The following is an 18,635-nucleotide window of genomic DNA, read 5'->3' as shown; positions in this document are numbered from 1 at the left end:
TTTTTCAAAATTTTGGTACCAGGGATTGAACCCAGGGGCACTTTACCACTGAGCCACATCCTCAGCCCTTTTATATATTTTATTTAGAGACAAGGTTTCATCGAGTTGCTTAGGGCCTTCTTAGTTGCTGAGGCTGGTTAGGAACTCAAGGTCCTCCTGCCTCAGCTTCCCAAGCCTCTGGGATCACAGGCGTGCACCACCATGCCCAGTATGAACTGTTCTTAAGCACATCCTAAATCTTCTGCTGATAACAATTAAAAATTTGGGAAAATCTTTTAAAAAATAATTAAAACAACATTTACTATTTACTAATTTCAAATATTTATATTTGAAATTTTACTATTTCAAAATTTTAAAGTTATTTTAAAATGACATTTTTTTGGAAAGTGACAACAGGTAGATAGAAACTCAAAAGAAGGAAACCACTCTGGTTGAGATCCAAGCTTATTCACTTCCGCTCCCACAAAGAGCACTCCATTCATGGAAAGAGAGCATAAATCCTATGGAGCTGAGGAATCAGAAGTTTTAGTTCAGAATGGTTGGGGTATTGAAGTGGGAAATCCCAGAGAAGTGGGAGCCACAATTTGCTGAACTCTCAAGTCTTCATGCAAATGTTCCTGAAATTTTTACATGACTTCTGACATGGACACTCACCAGACCATCTGGCAAAGAGTTCAGCAAAAAGTGACATTTGGAAGGCTGTAAAAACTGTGTGGAGATTTCAGAACCCACTGCCGCTGGGGACACTGTCAGGTTAGTGTGGCTTATTAAGCATCTTAGGATTTCCATGAACACACCAGAAAGTTCCTAGGAGTAAAGCCCTAATTCTGGGAAATGGGGTGTATCTTAAGAATAAGGGCCAAATGAAAGAGACTCTTCCTCACAAATCCTAAAACAAAACCTCCACACATCAAGATGACCCACTAGCAATTAAGTGGCCTGCTAGAACAAAGCATGACACTCTTCAGAGGAAGACAAATGAAACCAGAATCTCTACCAACTATTACACTCAGCATCCAGTGTGCAACTAAAAATTAATAAATATGTAGTTAAGATGAACTATACATTTGAAGAGTTATGATCAAAATGATAGAGAATTTACAGTAAAATATGATGCAGTGGGTAAAGAAATGGAGAATATCAGAAAAGATATGAGAACTCTAAAAAGAGCTCAGTGGAAAACTGAAAAATTTAACATCTGAAACAAAACATTCATTACATGGCATTAACAGCATATTAGACATAATACAAAGAAAAGTATAAAAATATTAGATGAAGGGAAAGATACCACACGTGAAAGCACACACACTATTGGCACCATCTATATGATGCTCAGAGCAGCAGAACTACTCGTGATGATAAAAATCAGAATAGTGGCAGATTTGGGGGGGCTGGACTTTGGAAGGGGAGCGAGTTGACATTTTAGAATGATAGAAACATTCTACTTCTTCATTAGGTTGGTCATAATATGAATGAGTGCTTTTCTCAAATGCATCAAATTGATTCCTTAAGAGCTGTACATTTATTGTATCTAAATTCTACATCAATTTTTAAAAAATTTCACTAGACATTTAAGGGTGGAAAAGATCAGGTGAACAAAAGTACAAAAATGATAGAAGGGGTTTTGGTTCTGAGTAAGACAGCAAAAGTACCTTCCACGCTTTCTTTCTGAGTTTATGTGTCTACAAAACCTGGACAGGATTCTTGAGTAATTTTAAAAACCTGAGGATTTTGAAAAGTAAACAGCAGCAGACAGGGGAAGAATACCTGAATTCAAAGCACCTCTGAAGCAGTGTTGAGTTTACCAGTGTTGTCTTATAATCTGAATTTAATCAATGCAGAAATCCCAAAGCAAACACTGGGAATACAGACTGAGCTTCAGGAAAAATCATCTAATTCTCACTTGAGAAGTAATAAGTCTCTCCTAATGCTCAAAGACACTATAGAATCCCTCATTTTTTCTCTTTCTTCCATTCTACTGCATTGCGGCCCCCATGCTATGGGAACCTGCAAGAATACAAATTCTGAAGATGGCGAAGATTTCTTTCCAGTCGATGCAGCTACTGTTCTCCTTTCTCTGGGTCCCAAATGTGGCACAATCAGGAAAGTGGTACGTGTCTAAGCGGCGGAGTTAAAGGAGTACCCCAAGGAAACCAGAAAATACTAGGGAATCATGGAGAGAGAGGAGTTTGAACTAAGGGAAATGACTCTGTTAAGTGTCTAAAGAATCCCTGTGTTCACTTCTGAACTGTACATAAATGGATCTGATCCTAATCAGGCTTGAAGAACAGAGGGAACATCAGATCTCTACCCAGATTCTAGGCTGAACTCTGTGGAGTACATGTGAGACCACTGAAAATAGCCCTGAAACGCCTTGAAATCTGAATTGACATTGTAACCAGAGTGTACACAGTGCAGGTTAGAAGTGCTGGCCTAAATGTACCAAACTAAAACACGAGTATTCATGACCTCCGTAGGATTTAAACAGCACATGTTATGTTCCCTGATACAATGCCCTGCGGTGACTATAGCATCACTTCTATGGTATGTCTGACAAAAATGCTGAACTCATAAAGAACAATGAGAAAATCTTAAAGGAACTGGTCTCAGCTCTTTAAGCCACCACGGGAAAGGGATGAAGATGCACAAAACGTGCCCTGACCTTATGCTCTATCCCTGCCCTCAACATAGCAAGGCACATGTTCATGATTCATTGTGCAAAGCAAATCACACTTCCATATTTACCCCATAACTACAGAGAGATGCTGTTCTACCATAAACCCAGAAGGAGCATGTTTTAAACAATCCTAGTGTTATAAGCAGAAATCAATTTCAGAAGTTAGTAAAGCAATAAAAAAATAAGCAAGCAGATGTGATTAGCTAAAATAAATACACATGCTTGTTGAAGACTACAAGTCCTTTCCCAATCTACTTTCTCCTTTCATTGCAACAGGGTCCGTGGTGGTCTTGCAAGAGACCATAACTTCCAGTCTTTCCTGTAGCTTGGTGGACCACATTAGTGAGCTCTCCCTAGTGGATGTGAGCAGTCCTCCATTTCCCCCTTCCCCATTCTAGAATGAAGACTTTGGGCAATGATCTTACTTTGTTCTACAGGTGAAGACTTAAGTACCCTTGGCATGGGTGGAGCCACCGGTGAAGAAACCTGGGATTTTAAATGACTTGTGAAACAGAGTCCTTAAACACCTTGAACTAGCTGGCTTTTCTATCAAAGAGAACTAAATTCTACCTGTTTAAGCCACTGGACTTGGGATCTTATTGTTATATTGGCTTAGTCTTAATTAAAAGTACATTTAAAAGTCACCCTCTTAAAAAGGACTATGCCACAGAGGAAGCAAAGTTAACCATTAGTGAACAAGAGCCAGTACAAATTAGAAATAAGAGTGGAAAGTGACCACAATTAATGAAGGAACCCAAAGGCATTTGGCACATACTTTCTCTGACACAGAAAATAGATAAGACATCTGAATGAAATAATTTTTTTCTATGAAAACATAAATTCCCAAAAATCCTCAAAGAAAGTATCTGACTGAAATGGCTGGAGATGACTGCAATAAAATAATTAAGACAAATAAAATTCCAACACCATGCAAATTACCCTGAAGAGAAGTAACTCTCAAATTCTGTCTACAAGATTCACATAATTTTGACAAGAGAAAATGAGCAAGATGGCACAAAAAGAGAAAAAAATAAGTATCAATCTACCCAGAATATCATTAGAAAAAATCACAATACATTAATTGCTTCTTTGCAAATAGAATTCACAGCACTGTAAAAGTAGAATGTAGTTTTACAAGGATATTTTGCTACTGGGAAATATTTTAATAGCATAGGCAAAAAGAGAAAAATTGAGAATAACAGAATTTTTAAAACAAATATATGTTCCTGATTTAAAATGTCTTAATGTAATAAAATTAACAGAAACTTCCTCATTGTGATTTTATATACACAGCACCATGGCTCATTTTATATGTATACAGTGTTATTCTTAATTTCACTAGAAGCATTTCCATTAGTGCAGGAAACAAGAAAAGTAAACTCCCATCAACAGTTCTATTTAGCATTGCTTTGGAAACTCAGGCCAAGGCAATTTAGCAAGAGAAGGAATAAGTGGCATAACATTTAGAAAAGGGGAGGCAAAATTATTATCTTTTGCATGTGATATGCCTTTTAACTTGCATTAACTGAAAAATATTGTATATAAAACAGAATTCAATAAGGTGCCTAGTTATAATGTTAAATACAAAAAGTAGCTTTTTCAGTGAACAAGCAAGCTCTAAATGTTGTTGGAAGAATGTGTTATTTAAATGAGTAACAAGAAATATGAAATAATGAAGAAAAATTTGAGTAATGTATAATACTTATAGGAAGAAAACTTTCAAGTGTTGAGACAGAGAAGACTTGGCTGAATGAGAATGTGTTCTTGTTTAGAAGGAGCATATATGAGAAAAATGTTAATCCTTTCTGAATTAATCTAAATTTCATAAAAACTCAATAAAAAGCAAAATTATTTTTCTTTCTGACAAGAATATTTCAAATTTCAGATTAAAAAAAAACAAACATTTGAGGATAACCATAATAAAATCTGCAAAAGAAGAATATGAGAGGACACTATACCAAATAGTAAATGTAAGATAAATTCACAGTAATTAAAACAATCTGGTATTGGCACACAAATAAACAGATCATTGGAAAAGAGTTCAGAAATAGATCCCAGCACATATGGGAATTTAATTTATGAAATGCAACATTACCATTCAGTGCAAAAATGATAGATTAGTCAGCAAATGATGTGTGGCAACTGGCTAGCCATTTGGAACAAAACAAACTCTTATTTATCACAACTAAATGAATTACTTGGATCAAATTTTAGACATAAAATATGAATCATAAAAGTAATAGTAACCAACAGGAGGAAATTTATTTGAGCTGGTTGGTTGCAACCTCACAATTAGGAAAATATGTTATTGAAATGAAATCAAGATGAGATGTTATCCATATCAAATCAAAAAATTTAAATATACAGAACAGTTGAAAAGTAAATATTTCACCACTATCAGTGAGATTGCAAATCAGGGCAAACTCTTTAGAGGGAAGTTTGGCAATTTTAACTCAGCAATCCCATGTTTAATAATTTAAGTTTCAGATGTACATGTACATTGTGTGAGCATGCACAAGAATGTATATGTCAACATTGTTAGAAAAAGCAAAAAAAAAAAAAAGAGAGAGAGAGAGAGAGAAACAAATATCCATTACTACCCGACTGATTAATAAAGTCTAGTAAATCTCTACAATGGTATTCTCTGCAGCCATAAAAAAGAATGCAGTTGATCTTAGATACTAATAAGCAATGCTATCTAAGATTTATTGTTAGGAGAGAAATGAAAGAGGTACATAGACTGTGCTATCTTCATGATTTAAGCATGCAAACTTAAACATATGTATGTGTAATTGTATATTATATATTACAATATATAACAGGCACATAACTGTGAATTTTCTAGCTCATTTAGTTAGTTGTATGCTTAGCTATTTTTTAAAGGTCTACTTGGTCTTCTGCATTCCTTTTTGATTTTTATTGAATAAAATTTAGATCCTTAAAAAAATTCAAAAACTTTTCCGGAAATCATTGTATAAACAAACAAACTAACAAACAAACAAAAGCTGGCAGGCTTGTTAATGTGTTCCTCCTGAAAGGTAATCCCATTTAAAAACTCTTTTCGTTGCTTATTTGGCTTTTTAACTTGTTCCTCTAATTGTCATGCTTATATTCTACTTTTGATTTTTCAATCTTAGATATCACTTCTGCTTTCCTTCTCTGAAAGTTGAGGATTTACTATTTTAACATACATTTTCCTGCCCTCCACATCCAATCCTCCATATGTAACTCTATTTCAATTTGGTTGTATCATTATTCAGGATTACATTGCATTATTAGGATTACATAAATTCCCTTGATAGATAAACCAAGTATTTATTTTGTAGCACATCCAGATTGATTTTTCTTTCAAACTCTTTTGGTCGGAATTTTACTATGGCCTTGATTTTCTATTTGGGTAGTTGTCTATGTACTTACCACTAATGCACAGTTCCCACCTGTTGTCTGCAGCTGCCTCAACACTTTCAGGCACACCAGACACTGATTTCATCCCTGGAGACTTAGAACTCCCCAGTTTGCTCAGGCCGTCCCTGTTGCTTGGCTGTCCCCCCGGGAGCTCTCTTTACTATTGCCCAAGGAATTCTCTTTTGACTTCCTGTATGAATCTTGGTTTCTCTAACCTAAGCTCTTCACTTGGGTGAAGCACATCTTCCAGAAACTTTCTAGAATGTTTAAAAAATATTTTTAGCCTAATCTCATATTTGATATATAGCTTAAAAAGGTAAATAATTTATAAGCTATGATTTTTCTTTCAGAATTTTGTGGCATTTTTCTTTTGTGCTTTGTTCCTACATTTCAGATTCATCCTTACTCCCAAAGAGTAACCCTTCCGGTTCCCACAGTATATCTGGAATGTTCATTAGCTTCCCTCATCTTTAGTGAAATATATATATATATATATATATATATATATATATATATATATATGTAGATAGATAGAGAGTTTCTCTCTCTATATATATAGTTTTCTACGACCCTGTGAGCCCATGAAACTGCCAAGGCTCTGCTCAGCTTCCCAGACTCTCAGTTTCTTATCTCCTATCTGTGATGCTTTCATGCTGACTGGATAGATGGGAGATGGGCAGATGATGCAGAGAGAAAGCTAGACAGACAGACAGAGTCAGAGACAGGTAGATAATCCAGCATTTCTCAAGTGATGGTTCCACACTGGCTTGTCCATTTGTGACTACCTTTCCAATAGTAAAAACCTCTCTCAATCTCAAACTTCTTAAATGCATTCCAAGCAAATATGCTTTAACCTATAACCAGCCCATTTCTTCTTCCCTTTGGTGAGCTTGCAGTGCATCTCTGGTATAAATGAGGTTTCATCTGTTTTCTCCACTGACAGTTTATAATTTAAATTTCTTGACTTTGCTACTGGTTCATCCGAGTTTCAGTTGGTAATCTTATATTGCTACCTTTTGTTTTTTCTATCTCTGACCTTATAAGATCAAATTTAGTGAGGTTTTTAGAGTGAGTGCAAGGAAATTCACCATTTCTTTCCTTCTCAGTTAATTTCATGTCTTATAATTCATGGCGAATTCCACTTTTATGTATAACTATAATGCACCAACTAAAATAATAAATTAATAGAAGGAAGACTTACAGAGTAGAGATAGAGGATTGTGGGAGAGAAGGGGGTTTACTAGGGGCTGAAATGGAGCAAATTATGTTACATGCATTCATGAATATGTCAAAATAAACCCTACATTATATGATACTATAATGAACCAATAAGAACATAAGCAAAAAATGCATTCATTTAAGGTTGTGAATCTTAAGCACTGCTTTAACTAAATCCCATAAGCCTTAAGATATATTATTTTAAGTTATTTTTATTTTAAAATTACATTATTAAATTTTAGTAATTAGTTCTAAATATTTAATGATTTATTATAATGTATTCATTTGTTCATTAATTATTTTGCCTCTTAAATTTCAAATTATTTGAGGCTTGATTATATTTTCCTTTTTGGATTCCTTATTTTTGTTTTCATTTTCTTCAGAACATATTTCCTAGATAATATTGATTACTGCAAATATAGAGACTTACTTTGTGGCCTACATATAGTCAATTTTACAAAAGTTCCATGTGTGCATGAAAAGATTGTTTTTGAACTGTTGGATATAAAATTCTATGTTAAATCAAGCTTTTACCTATATGATTAAAACTTCAATATCTTCACTGCTTTTGTCCAATTAATCTATCAATTACCAAGAGAGGTTTAATGCTTGAGATATTTAATCTTTCCTTTTAATTCTGTTGATTTGTTTTATATATAAGGCTATGTGAGTTGAATGCAGGTTCAGGATGTTTTTTATCTTCCTAGCAAATTGCTCCTTTTATCATTTTCGATTGACCCTTTTAATCTCTCCTTTGTTTGTTTTTTGTTTTGCCTTAAGGTCTATTTTGCTGACATTAATAAAATTATATCAGCTTTCCCTTGTCCTGCATTTGACTTGAAATGTCTCCATCCCAATTCTGTTACGTTGCTGTCCCTGCTTAGAGTGTCTTTGGAATTGCAGCTAAGTGGAGTGAAGAAAATGTTTTCTAGTTTGAGATTCTCTCTTTTAACTATGGTGTTAAACTTGTATAGATTTATTATTACTCTGAATACTTTAATGTTTTGCAATCTTATTTTGCCTCGTATTTACTTAATTTACTTCCCTTTTCTACATTGAATTCTATAATTTGTTTTTTTCCTTCTGTCTTCAATATTGTACCTTCTGTTCCTTTTACTTTTAATGTATATAAGAATTAACAAAGAGAAAAACTAAGCAATATTCATGTATTGCTCTCTAAGTACTTTCTAAGCAATGGAAATCTGCTAAAAATGTGCTAATTTAAAATTTCCCCACTTTAATTATAACTGTCTGGTATTTTAGTCTATCTCTTTCTCTCTGATAAAATTCTCATTACTCTATGTGATTATTTTTGTTTTATTTATTCAATATTTGCTAAACCTTGCCCAAATATTTATCATTTTCTTCAGACACCATGCTCCTTCCACTGAGTACATTCCTTCTGTATTTAAGTTCCTTCTTTCTGAAATATATTTTTTAGTTCTTTAGGAGAGAGACTGAGAGTAATAGATTCTATCTTTAGTTTTCTAAAATGTTTCTTCAATTTTCCCTCATCCTTTAATAATAATTTATTTGGGCATAATATTACTACTTTTAAATCATTATTTTCTCTCCAAGTTCTCAGAATTAGGGAATTCTCCTAATCATTTGATAGTTACATCTCTTTAGCTATTTTGTCATTTCTCTTTTGCTTACTCTTAGTTTTCTTCTTTATATATATGTATATGGTCTTACATAATTCATACCATATGTTTATCCTGATTGGGATTCATAATATTCCATCAATCAGAGGTTTTGTTTTTGTTCTTGTTTTTGGTTTTTGGTACCAGGGATTGAATCCAGGAACACTCAATCACTGAGTCGCATCCCCAGCCTGTCTTATTTTTTCATTTTGGTACAGGGTCTTGCTAAGTTGCTTAGGGTCTCCCTAAGTTACTGAGGCTGGTTTTGAATTTTCAATCCTCCTGCTTCAGCCTCCCAAGTCACTGGGATTACAGGTGTGCAGTACTGCACCTGGCTCAATGGGAGAATTTATGTCTGTCATAAATTCTGGAAAAACTTCAGCCTTTATCTTCCCATTATGTCAAAATGTTGTCTCTTCCTATTATCATCGTGATTTTATTATTAGATCCAAACTGTTGTATCCTACAAGTATCTTAACTTCTTTCATGTTTGTCTGTTAGTACTGGATTCTGGGTAATTTTCTCAGGTCTACTCTCTAGTTCTAATTTTCTCTTAGCTATGTCTAATTTATGTTCAATATTTTATAAATGTCAGCAAAATAGACTTTAAGACCAAACAAAAGCTGCATTTGGCAATTATGAATGAAGCTTCTACAAGCATCCATGTGCATATTTGCACTTTTTAATAAACTATACCAGAAAAAATATTGAAAGAAACAGGTGCATATATATATACAACAAATGCAACATCATATACCTATGATAAAAATAGCTGATATTTGTCTAGTACTTACTCTTTCCAGGTACTAGGCTAAGCATTTTATATACGTTACCTCATTTTATCCTCATGCACTCATATTTGAAACAGGATCAACATTTAAACCAACTACAACTTAAATAGGTAAAGACAATGTAGCAGGCAAAGATCTCTGATCTAAGCTTTATGACCTCTCACCTAGCTGAGTGGGCATCCAAATGGGTGGGTAGAGACAGATTGAGCTTGCTAGTTATCATCATCTCAGTCTCTTATATAATGGAGGAACTTGCACTTTGGAGGGACTCTGTAAGCATCAATGATTGAATGAATGTCAATGAGATATAATAAGAATACAAATGGCTACAATGTAATGAGCGTGTGATATCACAAGCACTATGCTAGGGGCTTTAGATAAACATCCTCTGTCTTAATCCATATGAAAGATAGCAAGGTAAGCACTTAAAGAACAAACAGAGTCTCAGAGAGACTGACATGTCTAAAATCACACAGTAGGCGAGGGAAGTAGATTTGAACTTTAGACAAAAAGTTTGTCCACCACCTCCCCACTGCCTCAAACAGGATGCAGAATGTTAAGGGGGATGCCTTGCTCTGGTCATGCATGTGACATTACCTGGAACTACTGCATTTTCCAGGTTAGATTACAAATCAGTGAGTCTGAGTTCCCAGGAACTTGTGGGAACATTCTGGGTGGGGTATTTTTTTTTTTTAATGCAGATCCAATCAAAATTTTACTTATGGTGAAATGTCACATGAGTCATATATTTAGAATCTATCACTATTATTATTATATTATTTAATTCTCACTGCTGTGCTATTAGTAGTGTATTATAAATATACTTAGAATGATAGCTCTAAATCTAAACTTTCTGTAACAAAGTTGACTCTAATAACTCTAGTAAATATTTATCAATGAACATGTACCAGTTGGGTGCTTTTGATGAGTTGTCCCTAGAGCGCATCTCTCAAGTATTCAACTGTTGGGTGGAATTTCCTTAACCTCTGACTTATTCTCCCCACCATAGCCTAACCTGCATGTGCACTTAATAACACGATGTCTGTTCTGAATCTGTCTTCAAGATGAGTTCAGAAATTTTGCCAATTGTGAATTTTTCTAAGTCAGATAACACTTCATGTCAGGTAACTAATGAGAAATTCTGATGTCTTTCATTTTATTCTGTGTTCCTCCCACAAAGGGGAGAATTGGAACACAAACCCAAGATGCAGTAACATTATCCTGATCCAGGCCGGGTTCAAGTCAGTCAGCTTCTCAGGAACCTCAGATTCCCTTTCTCCTCCTTGTTTCAAACTCCTGTAGTTCCATACTTACCAGAGCCTACTTTCTACTAAAATTATGTATCTACCCCTCCCATCCGAACTGTGAGTTCCTTACTTGGGGAGATCACCTCTTATGGACCCTTGTGTCATTACCAGGTGTCATTTTTGTATGGGATTTGCTCAACAAATATTTGTTGAAGTGATCCGAATACATTTATGTTCAACACTGAACACTATTCATATTCCGATTTTGATTTTCATTTCATGGATTTTTTTATAATTTGGTTTTTAAAGTAATAGCCCAAGGACATCCTATTCTTTCAGTTTCAATTGTCTGTTTGTTTGTGCAATGACACACACTGGATTAAAACAAACCTCAGAGCATGGCATCTTTCCAAATGCACCAATTGCTGCTTTGCCCTTTTTAGTTGCATAGAATTCAGTCAGCTGAATCCTCCACAAAGCCCAGTGGTGAGAGTCAAGCAGATTGCTGAGGTCATGGAAAATACTGGTTTCTAATTGCTCCAAATTTCCTATGATGAGCTTTCTCTTTCTCACTGTGAGTTTTGGAAATTCCTTGCCTTACCAGCTGCGAGCATGGTAGATGCCACATAGTAGCCACTCAATTAATATTCAATAAACTGAGTTGAATTACCCCCCCCCTTTTTTTTTTTCCTGGACTTATACACCAGAAACCAAATTGAGGTGACCTAGAAAACTCATGTTAAAGGGATAATTACTTAGCAAAAAGCCAGAGACGGCCTTACTTTGTGACCAAACCAGTGACAAATGTGGAATCTGAAGTCTTTAAACCATACATTAAATGTATCACCATTATTCTTTTCTGCTACAACAGAAATCCATAGTTTCTACATGTTTGAAATTCCTTATTTTCAAATATATACATTATTTTTAAAAATTGGCAGCTGAAAAGATTCTTGGTATACTTCCAAATAATTACTGAAATTGATTTTTTAAAAAATTTTCACAGATATGTTTGGGAATGGTTATGGTCAGTGGTAAGAATACATTTGACTGTGACTTATTACACTCTCTTCACAGTCTAGTTGCCCCTATTGAAAAATGAAGCAGTGATGCACACCTGACCAATGCAGTCACTTCTGACTGAGACCCATCAACCTGGGTCACATGCTGACTTCACATGCCTGAAGGGCGGTCATGGCAAATATCAGACTTGTCTATCTAGACAAAGGGCTAAAACAAGAATCAAGCTGGTGGAAGTTCACAGACACACAATTGTTGGTTTCATATGTTACAGAGGTTTTATTTATGCCCATAAACTTTTGTAGGAATATGGAAAGTATGAAAAGTCACTGACGATCCTATCAACCAGAAGTTTACCATTATTATTTCGGGGACGATTACAGGGTAATACTTCGTTAAAAAATAATTTTCTCTTATCAGAATAACCCTCAAATGGATTGGGCCAGTGGAACGGTGCGAGTAGCCATCTCGAGCTGTGCAAAAGCGGATGACCTCTCTGGCAAGATTTCAGTGGAGGCTTGGAACAATGAGCGCCTGGTGATGGACTTTGAGCTCTGGGGAGCCCATAGGGTGATCGTGAGCGAGTCTTCTAATCAGTATGTATCTTTATTTACTCCTTCAATTAATGTCACAAGCATTACCAACACACACAAAATGTCTTCATGCTGGAAATCACAGGAAGCAGAAGAAGGGAATCTTCAGGGCTCTTCCTCCGTGCAGGTGAAGGAGTCAGTTTCCGCCTTTCCTGCCTTCTGGCCATCGGGATCCGAGCTCTTGCACATTGTGCCCTTAAATAAACTAGCGCTTTCCAGACTTCAAGCTGCACACAGCCTTTTATCTAGATGCTACTTTATTTTGATTTTATAGATAAGGAACAAAAATTTAGGGAGGTCCGGTAACTTACTTGCCTCATTCCAGAGAGGAAAAAGACACTTTCCCCCACAGTCGTGTAGGCTCCATCTCTGGCGACAGAAGAGCGGCGCTGGGGTCGCGCATGTGAACAAATAAATTAATTCTTGCGAATCCCCCAGGGGGTCCTGTCTCAGGGCCAGTCGGCACCCCTGCCAGCCCGGGCTCGCTCAGCCCCGCAGTGCGGCCGGGCCCAGACCGTGCCTAGCCTTTCCTGGAGCGGGGTAGGACCCCCATTTCCAGCCCCAGCCTTGCGCCCTGCGCCCAGGCTGCGCGGCGGTCGGGTGCCCCACGTGCCGCGCAGTTCTGAACCCTGAGTCGCAGGCATTTTCCGGCTCACATCACAGCCTCTAGCACAGACCAGGGAATGGTTATCGGCCGAAAGCTGCAGGCGAACAGCTAATCCAGTCCTGGAAGGGGGCACTGGTAGTTAAGCCCTTTAATGGCCCCAGTTCTATGATAATTAGTCCTGGCCTGGAGCTAGGGAACAGCGAGCCCCTCTAACCTGAAACGGAGCCTCATCCACTGCTCAGCGCTAATCCCTTGCACAATGAAAGTCGAACTAATTCACTGGGTAAACACCCTCTCCAGTTACTTACAAGCTGTCTTATTTCAGCCCCAAACCAAATAGAAAGGCGGCCAGTGACTGGAAAGAAAATCAAATATTTAAGAACTCGTTTTGCCTGAAACTCCCCCTGGGATGCTTTCCTATCGGGCATGGGATCACTTCATGATCTTTCGTTTGTGGCAGGCGGCTACTGGGCGATGAAAACAACAGCCACCCTAGGGGGATTTCCCTAGCAGGGTCTTTTTCTGATTTCTTGGTAGCTGTAGTGAATCACAACCTCTGAACACAGGGCCAAGTACACTAGTAGGTGCTTCATTAACAAAGATCAGTTTCTGCCTTTATCTCAGAATGTGGTTCTTCAAGGATTCCACTCTAGTGGTGCTCAAACTCCAGATGCATCAGAATCACCAGGACAGCTGTCAGACAGATTGCTGGGCCCTGGATTCACAATTTTGATTCAAGGTGAGGACAGATAATTTGCATTATTAATATGGTCTCCAGATAATGATGGTCTAGATCAGGGTCTGATAGAAAATATTTTAGACTTTGCAGACCGTGCAATTTCTGTCTCAATTCAGTTGTGCCATTATAATGCAAAAACGCCTATGGACAATATTTAAATGAATAAACATAGTACTGAACTTTGAATATCATGTAATTTTCACATGTTGTGAACTATTTTAATTTAAATCTCCTCACAAACATTTGAAACCATAAATTCGCTCATGACTAGATGTGGCTCTTGTTTACTGACCCTTGGCCTCAGATGATAATAACAGAGGACAGTAGAGACAATGACTGAAAGCCCCAAAACAGAAAAGATGGAAATAATTTTATTAAGAAAAATCCTTCTACGCTTACAAACCTGATATCTCATTTGCTTGTAAACTTGATTCCCAAGCCTTCAACAATATCCTGCTAGGCATTGTTCTGGACATTGGGGATAGAATGGAAGAAAAAACAGGATTTGTCTCTACCCACCCAAATTCTGTGGATGGTAGAATGAGTTCTGGGTTTGACCAGGGCTCAGAAGCTGTGATATACAAGTTCCATATACAAATTCAGAGATGTTCTCCACACAAAGACACAGAGTTGCCTAAGTTAAGTAGCTAATCATGTGTAGGAAATCTGCACCATGAACACAGACAGCAATAGAAGACTAATTTCTAAGCATGAATGTCAATGGTTACATTTTCCCAGTGCTAAACACCTTTAAGAAACAGGAGCAGTGACATCCAAAACTTTCAGTGGAGGCTGTCATTATTATAGGAAGGAAGATTCTTAATTCAGGAAGCCAACATGAAAGCCAAATCTCACTTTCTAGAAAGGGACACAAGAATCGTTCTGCTTGGAAAAATGGAAAAAATTTAAAATATCTGTATTCCTGTGCTTGAGGCCAGTGGGGACTCCTTAAAACAATTGTTGGCCATCCTCACTCCATTTTAATCTGTCTGGAAAAATCAGAAGAGAAGGTTAGAACATCAGTCAGGTTTTTGTCTTTCATGAATTAGCACGAGGCTAAGAAGTATTTTGTTAATCACCATCAGCAAACTAAGGTCATTCTCTTTCAAAAGCAAGTTATTTGTACAAATATCAGTACTTTTCAAAGATGTTTTATGTGGTGATTTTTGCAGGTCTGTGGGATTAAATCACAATTGTTAAAGCTTCTCCTGGACCCTCTCTTGAACTGATTCTGGGGTTTGTGGAGTGAAGATACAAGATGAATCCCTTCTTGAATGCAGATGTGGTCCCCAATGGACAGCCACATATCAGTGACACATTTCAATCAATTTGTGCTGAGCTCTCCCAGGTGCCAAACACTCATCTACATACTGGATGTGGATCACCTGAAGGCAAATGAAACAGAGCCCTGCTCTCCAGTGGTTTACAGTCTAGTGGTGGAGACACACAAGCAGGCCGGCATGAGGGTTGGCATGGCAGAGCATCAACCTGGTATTGATATCTATTCATCACAGAATACAGAGAATCAAGGAATAGACAGAGGTTTTTAAGTCAGGTAGAACTGATGTCATTGGGGGTGTGACAGGGCCATCAATAGTAGGAAGCAGGTAGAGAAGAGCAGATCAGCTGACAGCCAGCATCTGCCACTGGCCAGCCTCCAGTGTGCCACCAGGAACTTGCTCTGAGAGCCCTCGGCCCTTGCCACTGAACCTTCTGATTTCCCACACCCACCTGACATGAGATCATCCACTGTTTACCTGCTTTTATCTGGGACTCCCAACTTCAATTTCCAGTGCACCTAATCTGCCTTTGTTTTGAGACTTTCTTAACTTCCCAATTTGACTTTTCTAAGTTTTAGTTTCTGATTTTAGTTGCCTGCTTTGAAACTCTACTCAGCTTAAGTTCTAACCTAAGTCCGTTACCTTTTGTGTGTGTCCCCAGATTTTGCTGAGGCCCAAGAGAAGCAGGGTCAATGTTAAGGGAAGGTGAGAACCTTCCCATAGTTTGGGTGCAAATTTCTTCCAAATGCTAATTTTAGATGTACAACTCTTAACGCCCCCATAGTTTCAGTTTCTACCTCCCTGAGAGACATGCAGCTAATGAGACTGACCTGTGTGGAGGATTGTGTCTGAAGATGGAGTAAGAGAATGGAGGGAGAGAGCCTTATAAAGTATGCTCACGTACAAGATACACATTGAAGTAAAGTGCTTAATAACTCATTTTACATGAAGATAACATTATTTCATACTTAAGTTTTCTTGGAATTTTTCAGATTTGTTAGACAATTTAATTCCGAATTCTATGATATCTATTCTGTCAGTCAAAAAAAAAAAAAAAAAAAAAAGAATCTTGGTCTCCACAGGAAATTTGAGCAATGCAACAATGCAACAAGACAGAAAGATATAGTTTGGATATTTCAAATTCAAAGAGTTGTCTAAAGTATTAACTTAGAGCAAATCCAAAACAGGTGCAATTATATAAAATCTCAGTTGTGGTGGGAACTGTTTTCAGTTTGTAATATAGGAATGATGGACTTGAGGGAAGCAATTTCTGCTTTTATTGATAGAAATGTAAAATTATATTATTATACAAGTGCTGGTCCTCCAAATATATTTTATACACACACATTTATATCTGCCCATTTATTAATTTTTAGGTCTATTAAATAGTTCTCAATTGGCACCAAGGAAGATAACCCACTGGATCAGAAAAACCTCCTTCCTAGAAGTTCAAAACCAAAAGTCTCTTCCCTCATAGTTGAGAAAACCCTAAGTTGGTGCTGGAGGATCTTTGGGTAGCCCTTGGAAGTGACACCAAATCACTCATTTATTCATCTCAGGAAATAAGACAGAGTACCTTTACCCCATTTCCAAAGTTTCTGAAGGCCCATCTACTCCTAGCTTCCAAAAGAGTGGAAAGAGCCATCAACTTGGAGGCCAAAGCCTACACTCCAGTCATGTCCATGTTGCTTAATAGCTGAGTGACCTTAAGGAGGACTCTTTGCCCTTCTTGGAATTTGGGTGATTCACTGTAAGGTGCTGCTAATACAAACCTTCCCATTTTCTTCACCAGGGCTATTTTGAGGATAATATGTGGGAAACAACTTTTAAAATTATACAAAGGAATTGTTAACACCAATACCCACCCTTAGGGGACTTTGTCTTGCCCTAAGGCCAGTGTCCGTGATATTATCATAGTAGTATTATCATGCCATTATTATGGTGACCTCTAAACACTGGAAGTCTTTGTCCCTAGATCTGTTTGCTTCTTTGAAAAAAAAAAAACAAAAAACAAAAAAGGAAAGGATTTCAGTTGTACTATTTTATAGGGAAATTGGGATAATACAATGAGAGATCAACTGTGAAGAGTTTGTCAACTGTAGGATCATCTACATATTAGGATGCAGAGACAAGTGTCCTTAACTAACAGGACTTTGGAGGCACTTGGCTATAGAGGAAGACGTGCAGCTGACTGTAAGTGGATGCAACCAAGCATGGCCCAGATCAGCAGCTACTGTCCCATCCTAGTGGTCTTCAGAATTCCAACCATCAGAGGTGAATTCACCATCAGAAGTGAGTCACCAGGCTAGGGCTGGGATTGGCCAAGTTCCAAAGAACCTCGCAGGCATATCACAGAGAAAAGACAGGCAGGAAAAGATCCCTCAGTAAAGCACCTGACCAGAGTATGGCATTAGGGGAGCCCTCCGTGGCCACCCAGGCCAGAATAGACATCAGAGAGTTCCAAGTAAGACCATTGGTAAGCTACAGAATTCCAAGTCTGAAGACCAGCAGTAAGAATGGACATGGACATTGGTATTCTAAAGCTAGGACGACCCAATCTCAGGGACTGGGTATGACTGGACCAGTGCAGACTCAGGAAAGGGAGCCTAGACAAAGACCCAGAGACCCTAAAACAAGATTAGGGCCCAAGGTGGAGATTTAAAGACAGAAAATAGGGCCTTGGAACCTGGGTTCCAGACTGAAACATAAATAGAAGCAAGTCTCAATGTTGTGAAATCTAGGAGACTGCTCTGAGCTTGAAGGAACAGAGAAAAATAGGCCTGAGCCTTAGCCATTAGCTACTGAAAGAGAGCCGAGAGAACAATTCATCAAGGTAGCTTTGAAGCCCAGCTGTTTCTGGAGAGATGATCATGTAGCCTGAACCTGGTCTTGTCTAGGTAGCCAGATGATCAGTGTCAAGATGATGGACAAGTTTATGGACTATGGACAAGCAACAAGACTCTGGACAAGTTTAATTAAGATAGACTTGCTACAGACACAGGCTCAGGGGGGCTGAGGTAGGGCCTACATTGGGCTGGTATCTGTGCCATAAAAGACTCACAGGATATGTGGTTTCTGGTTGTTGTTTTTTTTTTTTTTAATTTTAAAATTTGCAGTGCTGAGTATTGAACCCAGGGCCTTGTGCATGCTAGGAGAGCATTTACCACTGAGCTATACCCCAGCCCTAGGTATAATTTTTGTCATGAAGCTCTGGTCTTGCCCATAGGGAAAACTTTTCCTGGAGACCTGAGGCCAGGGGTAGCTGGAGATGCCTGAGTCTTTTGAAAGAGATGCAGCCTCCTAACCTAGGCAGGGGCTTTCAGTTCCAGGCCTAGGCTCTCTGCTCAGGGAGTAGAATGCTGTCTCATGGCCAATGACTACTGATCACCTAATATCCACTCTCCCTTCCTTAGTA

This window comes from Sciurus carolinensis, chromosome 9, assembly GCF_902686445.1.
Source record: "Sciurus carolinensis chromosome 9, mSciCar1.2, whole genome shotgun sequence".
NCBI classification, from domain to species: domain Eukaryota; kingdom Metazoa; phylum Chordata; class Mammalia; order Rodentia; family Sciuridae; genus Sciurus; species Sciurus carolinensis.
The sequence above is the reverse complement of the archived record's forward strand: the minus strand, read 5'-3'. Positions refer to the sequence as shown.